The sequence below is a fragment of the Henckelia pumila genome, chromosome 4 (assembly GCF_033568475.1).
Source record: "Henckelia pumila isolate YLH828 chromosome 4, ASM3356847v2, whole genome shotgun sequence".
Taxonomy (NCBI): Eukaryota; Viridiplantae; Streptophyta; class Magnoliopsida; order Lamiales; family Gesneriaceae; genus Henckelia; species Henckelia pumila.
Window position 1 is genome coordinate 22,349,162 of NC_133123.1, and position 10,875 is coordinate 22,360,036.

General features: G+C 40.4%; 1 long non-coding RNA gene across 1 annotated transcript; it reads left to right on the forward strand.

Annotated features, from left to right (window-relative positions):
- Positions 1-8,435: 8,435 nt before the first annotated feature.
- On the forward strand, positions 8,436-9,477 carry LOC140894670 (uncharacterized). The gene is made up of 4 exons (XR_012153895.1): positions 8,436-8,664; positions 8,753-8,829; positions 8,965-9,133; positions 9,361-9,477. It is a non-coding gene; the product is annotated as an uncharacterized lncRNA (long non-coding RNA).
- Positions 9,478-10,875: the final 1,398 nt, after the last annotated feature.

The following is a 10,875-nucleotide window of genomic DNA, read 5'->3' on the forward strand; positions in this document are numbered from 1 at the left end:
ATTACTGGGTGTAATTTGTGAAAATTTATTGATAAATGGCTATAGTTGGATAGATTCTAGACACACAATGCCTGTTTTTCTCTTGTTCTTGAATTCCTTTTTTTCATAGGCATATACTTTTATATAACTACTTTGTATGGCCATTTAAAATTACTTCAATGGACTCCATTTGTTCTTGCGTTCAATATTATATTCTATCGTGGAGCTAATTATCATGATTATTTTTATTATGACGCTGATTGTAGGACATGTTCCTATTGCCCTTATGGGATAGGTAACATTAGTTCAAAGTAATTCTTTTCCTTTCATAGTAGCTTGCATTACACATTCTGAATAAGACTTATTTGATCATTGTGGTCCAATATTGTTTTTGTTCACTCTAAACTTGTAGTGACCCTACATGGAATCACCTACTAACTGGCAACTAATAGCATGCATTAAACTTAATACAGCAAAATACTTAACAGAGTAAAAACGCGTGGAAACATAATCCATAATTTACATATCAGCTTAGTAATATAATCCAGGCTTAAATCTGTAATAATACAACCATATCGAAATTCTTAACCAGTAAACATTATACAGCTAATAAATCATGCTGTATAAAAACTTTCAAAGCTCCTGCTCCCTAGTCCTGCCTTGAACTACCAGCTCCGTCCATCCTGCGACCTGCCCCATGGAATAGGGTGTCCAAGATAACAACTAGGACGTGAGCGCTACGCCCAGTACATAGACATGAGTAAACATATGTATATAATGCATGCAACATGATGACTGGTACAGGGTCATCTGAAAAATCATGCTCAGAACCGGCGCCATATGAGTGCTGCCACCGCACGGATCAACCTCTGGGTGCAACCACACTCGTCTAGTACACCAGAGTAGACAGACATAAATGCCCCCGCCGTCGCGGTACTCTCAGTGACAGACTATCGAGTATAGAGCTGAGCGGCTCTATAGTCAGGTATAACAAGGTATAGGCTCAACGTGTATATGCACATGACATATGGATATAGAAAGCGATAAATCATATATCATGCCATATAATAATGCCAAATAAATGCAACATATAAACATGTATACTCGCTGGCAATCTCAGTCAATGTGTACGTACCTCTAGGCTAGTTCAAGTAAAGTAGATCCTAGGTTCCAAGCCTATATTCAAAAGTTCACCGTATCACTACATAAATTCTATAAGCCTTAACTAAGCTAATAAGTACTCCCAAAACTTAAATAGATTCCCGGACCATACCTTCGTCCGTAGTTAGCCCTTTGGAGTCGCTAGTCCCGGATGACTATAACCACACCTTGGTTATTCCAGAACCTCTATTATAACCGATAGGGCCCTCAAGTGTATATCTCACACTATATAACTGAAGAAGGAAACACGGGAATTCGTATTTCAAAACTGAAGCAAATGAGCCCTATTTATAGCCAAAATCTCGGCAACAATCGGAACCACCGATCTCGGGATCGGAGCTTCCGATTCCAGCTCATTCTGTGCATGTCCGACACGTCGGGATCGGAACCACCGTTCCGGGATCGGAACTTCCGATCGAACCCCCGATCAACACTTGTCAAAACTCACGGCTGAGTCATCGAGCATTGCTGGCTGGCTGAGATCGGAACCTCTGTTCCTGATCGGAACGTCCGATCCCCGTGCATCCGATCTGCTTCCGAAGTGGTCAGGATCGGAGCTTCCGAACTGGGATCGGAACTTCCGATCTGGCCCAAAGTCAAAAGCCCAAATTCCTCTTCCGAAGTCCAATAACACTCCGAAATAGATCAATTACCAACCCTTAATCATGTTTAACATATTATTATCTTAAAATGGTATCTGGGTTACTACATTCTCCCTACCTTTAGATATTTCGTCCGCGAAATAACATCTAAAGACAATAAAGATAACAATATGAAACATCAAACTATGTCTTATTACAACAACGGTAATTACATCTTATATGGTAATCAAAAATACAAAGCAAACAACTCAGGATATTCTGCTCGCATACGACTCTCAGTTTCCCAAGTTGCTTCTTCAACGCCTCGGCGCTGCCACTGTACCATCACAAGTGGTATAATCTTGTTCCGAAGAACTTTCTCCTTCCTGTCTAGGATACAGATTGGTCGTTCAACAAAAGACAGATCTGGTTCTAGCTGAATATCAGTAGATTGAATCACATGAGATTCATCAGCTATGTACGGTCGAAGCAACGACACATGAAAAACATTGTGTATACTGGAAAGAGATGGCGGTAAAGCCAAACGATAAGCAACATCTCCGATCTTCTCCAGTATCTGGAAAGGCCCAACGTAACGAGGAGACAACTTGCCCTTCACACCGAATCTCATCACCTTTCTGAAAGGTGATACCCGGAGAAATACATATTCACCAGGCTCAAACTGAAGTGGCCTACGGCGAATATTCGCATAACTGGCTTGTCTATCTTGAGCAACTTTGATCCTATGCTTGATCAAATCGACCTTGTCTACAATCTGCTGCACCAATTCAGGACCCTCGACTTGCCGTTCCCCGACTTCATCCCAGAATAATGGAGTACGACACCGTCGACCATACAATGCCTCGAAAGGTGCCATATCAATACTACGATGATAACTGTTATTGTAGGCAAATTCAATCAAAGGTAACTGATCATGCCAAGATAAGCCAAAATCCATGACAGAAGAACGTAGCATATCCTCCAGCGTACGAATAGTGCGCTATGACTGCCCGTCAGTCTCCGGATGATACGCCGTGCTCAAACTCAGAGTGGTACCCAACGCCTGCTGAAAACTACCCCAAAAATGTGAAGTAAATCGCGGATCTCTATCACTGACGATACTCACTGGAATCCCATGTAATCGCACAATCTCCTGAATATATAAGTGTGCCATGCGATCATAAGAATACTCCCGGTTATAAGGAATAAAGTGTGTTGATTTCGTCAAACGGTCAACAACGAACCAGATAGCATCACACTGACGTGATGTCATAGGTAAGTGGGTGACAAAATCCATAGTTACGTGCTCCCACTTCCATTCGGGAATCTCAAGATTCTGCAGTAATCCACCTGGTCGTCGATGTTCAGCCTTGACCTGTTGACAAACCAAACATCTCGAAACAAATTGATAAACACTTCGCTTCATTCCCTTCCACCAGAATCTAGTTCGCAAGTCCTTATACATTTTCATACTTCCAGGATGAACTGATAATCGACTCCTGTGAGCTTGAGATAGAATATCATTCCTGAGCTCCGCAACATTAGGTACAACCACTCTATTGGATAGGCACAATAAACCATCTGCCTGAAAATGGAATCCAGATGTATTAACTCCATTGGCTAGACGTGCCAATCGCTGAGTCTTAACATCAGATATCTGAGCATCTCTGATTCGAGAATACAATACCGGCTCAGATAGAATAGTATACAAACGAATCCCATTCCTCCCTTTCTTGTGCTTGAGCGTAAAACTCAATGAACAGCACTCTTGAATCATATGAGATATTTCATTAGTCTGAAGTGCAGACAGTCTCACCTGCCGACTCAAGGCATCAGCAGTAAGATTAGCAGAACCTGGATGATATTTGATTTCACAATCATAATCCTTCAGTAGATCCATCCAGCGTCTCTGTCGCATATTCAACTCTGCCTGAGTGAATAAATACTTCAAACTCTTGTGATCCGTAAATATCTCAAATTTTTCGCCATAAAGATAATGTCTCCAAATCTTGAGCGCAAATACAATGGCGGCTAACTCGAGATCATGCACTGGATAATTACTCTCATGCGACTTCAACTGTCGAGAAGCATAGGCAATAACATGTCCATGCTGTGTCAAAACACATCCTAACCCCTGACCAGAGGCATCAGTATAGACAACATAACCTCCTGATCCAGAAGGTAGAGCTAGCACAGGTGCAGTAGTAAGACGTCTACGCAGCTCGTGAAATGACTCCTCACAATCCGAGGACCAAATGAAGGCAACATCTTTCCGTGTAAGCTAAGTCAAAGGCCTGGCCAACTGTGAAAAATTCTTGATGAACCGACGGTAATATCCCGCTAGACCCAAGAAACTACGAATCTCAGCAACCGTCGTCGGACGAGACCAGTTCAGCACTGCCTCTATCTTACTAGGATCAACAGATATCCCTTCACTCGAAATTACATGACCGAGAAATACTACCCGATCAAGCCAGAATTCACACTTGCTCAATTTCGCATATAGCTGCTTATCTCGTAACGTCTGTAGAACAATCCTCAAATGCTGTGCATGCTCATCCTTGTCATGAGAATAAACAAGAATATCATCTATAAAGACGATGACAAATATATCCAGATAATCTCGAAATATCTGATTCATCAGATTCATAAAGACTGCCGGTGCATTCGTCAAACCGAATGGCATCACCAGAAACTCATAATGCCCGTATCTGGTCCTGAAAGCAGTCGTAGATATATCTGAGTCTCGTACCCGCATCTGATGGTATCCAGATCTCAGATCTATCTTCGAATAAACAGAAGTACCCTGTAGTTGATCGAACAGATCATCAATCCGCGGCAAAGGATACTTATTCTTGATGGTGACACGATTCAACTGCCTGTAATCAATACATAATCGCATCGATCCATCCTTCTTTTTGACAAACAAAACAGGTGCTCCCCACGGAGAAACACTCGGACGAATATATCCCTTATCAAGTAGATCTTGCAACTGCTGTTTCAATTCCCTCATCTCTGAAGGTGCCAGACGATAAGGTGCTCGGGATATAGCCGTAGTTCCTGGTACTAGATCAATACCAAATTCAACCTCTCGAACCGGAGGAAAACCAGGAATCTCATCAGGGAATACGTCAGGAAACTCGCTGACAACCGGTAGCTGATCAATGCCCGTACTACTCATGGACATATCAACTGCATAGATGAGGTAGCCCTCCCCACCTGACTCCAAGACATGACATGCCTTCAGAGCCGAAACAAGTGGCATCGGAGGTCGCGCACCCTCACCATAAAAGTACCAACTATCACCCTCAACGGAATGAAACTGTACCAAACGCTGATAACAATCCACAGTAGCGTGATACAAAGTCAGCATATCTATTCCCAAGATACAGTCAAAATCCGTCATCGCTAATATCATCAAATTAGCCGATAACACATTACCCTCAAACTCCAGAAGGCAACCCATCACTAGACGCTTAGTTACTACCTCCTGCTCCAACGGAGTAGATACAACTAAATCCATATCTAATGATACGTAAGGTAATCTATGTCTCTTAACGAAGCGACTAGAAATAAAGGAATGCGATGCTCCAGTATCAATTAATACAAGTGCAGGAATACCACATAACAAGAAGTTACCTGCCAACATGCGATCGCTTCCCTCAGTAGCCTGCTCCTGAGACAGAGCAAACACCTGCCCTTGAGTCCGGGGACGAAAACCAGAAGAACTCTGTGGTGCTGGCTGCTGACGTGGAAAAGTAGAAGCCTGAGATCCAACCTGGGATCCCGGTCCACTAGCAGAACCCATGCGCTGAGGACAATCTCTCCGCAGATGTCCCTGCTGACCACAAATATAACAAGCACCAGTAGCTCTCCGACATGAAGCTGCAGGATGCTTCCCACCACAATGGCTACAAAACTCCTCCTTCTTCTTCTTCTTCCCAAAACGGAAAGTACCTCGTGAACCACGAGAACCAAACGAAATAGTAGAAGTAGAAGAAGACGTAGGTACAGATGGCACAACAGATTGAGCTCGAGGCTCAATAAATCCACTAGGCTGTGCTGGCATCATCAACTGTCCACGCCTGTTGCTGGTCTCCACAAGACGGCAACGGTTCACCAAAGTCTCATAAGATACCGGGTCATCACAGACGACAACCTGAGAGTAGATATCTTGGTTCAAACCTTGTAAAAAGTTATCATATTTCGATGCATCACTCTCATTAATATGGGGACTGAAAGGTAGCAGATCAAGAAATCGCTGCTGATACTGATCAATAGTCATTGATCCTTGCCTCAAAGTAAGCAACTCCATAGATCGTGCTTGGCGAACAGCCGGAGGAAAATACAATTTCTGAAACTCCCGACAGAAATCCCCCCAAGTCACCTGTCCTCTCTCAGTACATGCCTGAGCAACCTTGGCATCCCACCAAAAACGTGCTCTATCCTCTAGAACAAATTCTAGAACTTCCAGTTTCTGCTCCTCAGTACACTCAAAAGCTCGGAACGTGCTCTCAAGTTTAGACATCCAGCTTCTAGCTTGTTCAGGATTCTCGCCTCCCACTAAGGGTTTCGGTCCTACCTGCATAAACTTATTAATAGTATAGCGACGTCGACCCTCATGAGGACGATGTTGATCATCCTGATGATGATGGCGACGATGATGATGACCACCTCCCTGGCCAATACTACCGTGACTCTCGTCAGCCATATCCTGAAAAGAATTGCACATTACAATCCCAAATGCGCAAGAATTACTCAAGACTAAACTAAATCCCAAGTACTAATCCCAAAATCTATGCATGCTCTGATACCAAAAATGTAGTGACCCTACATGGAATCACCTACTAACTGGCAACTAATAGCATGCATTAAACTTAATACAGCAAAATACTTAACAGAGTAAAAACGCGTGGAAACATAATCCATAATTTACATATCAGCTTAGTAATATAATCCAGGCTTAAATTTGTAATGATACAACCATATCAAAATTCTTAACCAGTAAACATTATACAGCTAATAAATCATGCTGTATAAAAACTTTCAAAGCTCCTGCTCCCTAGTCCTGCCTTGAACTACCAGCTCCGTCCATCCTGCGACCTGCCCCATGGAATAGGGTGTCCAAGATAACAACTAGGACGTGAGCGCTACGCCCAGTACATAGACATGAGTAAACATATGTATATAATGCATGCAACATGATGACTGGTACAGGGTCATCTGAAAAATCATGCTCAGAACCGGCGCCATATGAGTGCTGCCACCGCACGGATCAACCTCTGGGTGCAACCACACTCGTCTAGTACACCAGAGTAGACAGACATAAATGCCCCCGCCGTCGCGGTACTCTCAGTGACAGACTATCGAGTATAGAGCTGAGCGGCTCTATAGTCAGGTATAACAAGGTATAGGCTCAACGTGTATATGCACATGACATATGGATATAGAAAGCGATAAATCATATATCATGCCATATAATAATGCCAAATAAATGCAACATATAAACATGTATACTCGCTGGCAATCTCAGTCAATGTGTACGTACCTCTAGGCTAGTTCAAGTAAAGTAGATCCTAGGTTCCAAGCCTATATTCAAAAGTTCACCGTATCACTACATAAATTCTATAAGCCTTAACTAAGCTAATAAGTACTCCCAAAACTTAAATAGATTCCCAGACCATACCTTCGTCCGTAGTTAGCCCTTTGGAGTCGCTAGTCCCGGATGACTATAACCACACCTTGGTTATTCCAGAACCTCTATTATAACCGATAGGGCCCTCAAGTGTATATCTCACACTATATAACTGAAGAAGGAAACACGGGAATTCGTATTTCAAAACTGAAGCAAATGAGCCCTATTTATAGCCAAAATCTCGGCAACAATCGGAACCACCGATCTCGGGATCGGAGCTTCCGATTCCAGCTCATTCTGTGCATGTCCGACACGTCGGGATCGGAACCACCGTTCCGGGATCGGAACTTCCGATCGAACCCCCGATCAACACTTGTCAAAACTCACGGCTGAGTCATCGAGCATTGCTGGCTGGCTGAGATCGGAACCTCCGTTCCTGATCGGAACGTCCGATCCCCGTGCATCCGATCTGCTTCCGAAGTGGTCAGGATCGGAGCTTCCGAACTGGGATCGGAGCTTCCGATCTGGCCCAAAGTCAAAAGCCCAAATTCCTCTTCCGAAGTCCAATAACACTCCGAAATAGATCAATTACCAACCCTTAATCATGTTTAACATATTATTATCTTAAAATGGTATCTGGGTTACTACAAAACTATTGTGCTTCCATTAACTTCTATTTGGTTTAAAACAAGTGCCACCTATTTCGAAATAAAATATTGTATATCCCAAGTATACTTTTTAACATTAGGTCCATTGTTTGTATATAATGGCTTCTAAAAATTGCATTAAGCTCTTGTGAACTTTTAAGATTAAATGAAGCACAATGAAGTCAGCTGAGGGTAATTACTGTGCCTACAATGTTTATATTTTAGCTAAATCAGTTACTATGTAACTTGAGTAACATATTCCTAACTGCTTGCTGTAGCTCAGTTCTTTTTGTTATTTCAATATTATTCTTGATTTTACTGATTGTGTTATGCAAAATGACACTGCTATTAAGGCCGCCGAATTCTGGCAAAACGCATTGCTGCTAGCTTTGGCTGGAAAAATTGATCTGGAGTTACAAGTAAAGAAAATGATGACCGAATTTGGGAGGATAAAGAATTAGTTTTCATCACTTTGTTCGTAATATTCTGTTGAATTCACAGGTATCGGGAAAAGTAACGTGAAACGGTTGTAAAATGGCAGAGTTTTTGCCACAAAGAACATCTGCTTATATAAGCCAATATGATTTGCGTATAAGTGAATTGAAAGTTAGAGAAACACTGGTTTTTTCAGCAAGTTATTAAGAACTTGGAGCTCGTTACGGTATGTTAAACTACCATATGTACTCAAGAACTGTATGATTTATCTCTAAAGAATAGGATGTCATAATTATTTTGTTTGGAACGTGCAGAAATGCTAGTAGAATTGTGAAGAAGAGAGAGTGAAGCAAACACTAAACCAGATCTTCATATTGATATTTTCATGAAGGTTATCATAACTTAGTGGAAAATTAGAAAGTTTATATTTCATTTCTATGAAAACATAACTTATATGGATTGTTTAATTGTTTATACGGGCTTCATCTATTGAAGGGCATAATGGAAATCTGATTTAAAATGTCAGGTACAAACTTCTTGTCGCTGGAGCAGAACCCAAGAAAGTTACCTCTCCCACAATCACAAATATTCAGGTCTAGCTATAGGACCTTATAACTACAATGGAACTCAAAAGATGCCTTTTCTTCACAAAAGGCTGATTTTCTGGAAAGTGCTGGAGGTTTGTCAGACAACAGGTTGTAACTGTGGGAGGTTTATCTTGTTCTTCACATTCTTTTCTTTTCTCTTGTCACGACTTATATTCCTTCACCCTATTCTCCCCTGCATACATTTTGTTGATGAAGCTTCAATAAGCCAAAGTGTCAAATTATTTGTTGAAAGTCTCGCTGTAAGATTATTATATGTCTAGATATGATTAAAAACAATTCTCAATTTCCTAATAGTGGTTCTTTCTTGTAAGCAGAGGCATATTTATGGCGATGATGGGAAAAAGACTGATATATTTGCAGATGACAGCAGTTTATCCGTTAACACATATTATATTCGTTCTTGGTTAAATTTTTTGTCAACAACACCTCGAGTGGCCCCATTTCTTGCAAAGAGCGAACCTTTCATCATGGATCTAAAAAAGGTTGTTTATGCTAAGCTTTTATGTTGGCATTTATCCTGGGGACAATATATTTGAGTATAGTTATGTTCGACCTTGTTTTGAATATTTATTCTCGGTTTTTGATACGGTTGACACAATTTTAAAGTTTCCGATTAGAAAATCCAAATCAAACCTAATTTGACTTAATAGGAATAACATTCTTTGCAACACAAATGGCATATGAGGATTCATGTTTTATTGTGCGTATGGTGAACAAAGGGTAGTTTAAACCTTTATTGTAGATTTGTAGTTGGATCATTTTTAGTTGATTTTTCTTGCTATTTTATCCATCGTGGATATCCGATACATTGCAACTTTTCTCATGCTGGCTGGTGCAACTTTTGCTATTGTTAGGAATTAGAAGACCACACAGTCGAAGTGAATTTTAGTTTGCAACTAGCTTCTTTATTTTTTGTTACTTTGTTTATTGCAAGATATGATGAGATTTTCTCTTTATTGCAAGAATAATGCTTCTCCTATTGCATGAGGATAAGCTAAAGGATTCTAATTGTTTATGTTTTGAACAAATCTATTTTAAAGTGTCAATATAATCATTTAATTTCAATAGTGTATGGATTGTATTTGGCTTGGCTTGATAAATTGGGAATCATATGCTAACACAAGTCTGCTAAATTCTTGTATCCCCAAAATTTGAATTGCTGAGAACTGGTCTTGGCAGCAAAGATGATCTTGAACAACAATTTTTTGGCAAGTTTTAAACCCATAACAAGCTGATCATACATGTCAGCATGCATACCAAATAGGTTGTTGCTTATTCTTTGTTTTGGATTTCAGTTTGCAACAACTGCCTTGTTGGTTTACCGTGACATTCCTATCTTTTTTTGAATTTCAGTTTGCAGGATGCGTCAAGAATCAGTGTTACAGTCAAGAACAATTTGACGAAGCTAGAAGTGAATGGAGTGAATTTGTCTACTCGCATGTATGTGCTTAAATATGTAATTCACGTTGGGATAGTAATTTCTTTTGAGGAAATATGTGTGGATGTGTACACGTTTAGTTTTTAAAAAGTACGTATGGATATGTGCATATAGTTTCGCATTATTTTGGTGGATAGACTTGTTGACTTATGTATGCTTGTCGTTTTGGGATGGATTTATTATTAGTATATTTTTAAGTTTCAAAAATATATATATGACATTATTTTACCTAAATTTTAATTTACAAGAAATGTGCTCTATTAATTCGGCAATTTTAGTATCAACGTAGTAAATTGAAGAATTTACTTCATTATTGATTTAAATGCTGCAGTCATATGTATTCTATTGCTTCGGCAATTTTAGTAATCGAAAAATATGGAAGTAAATCATT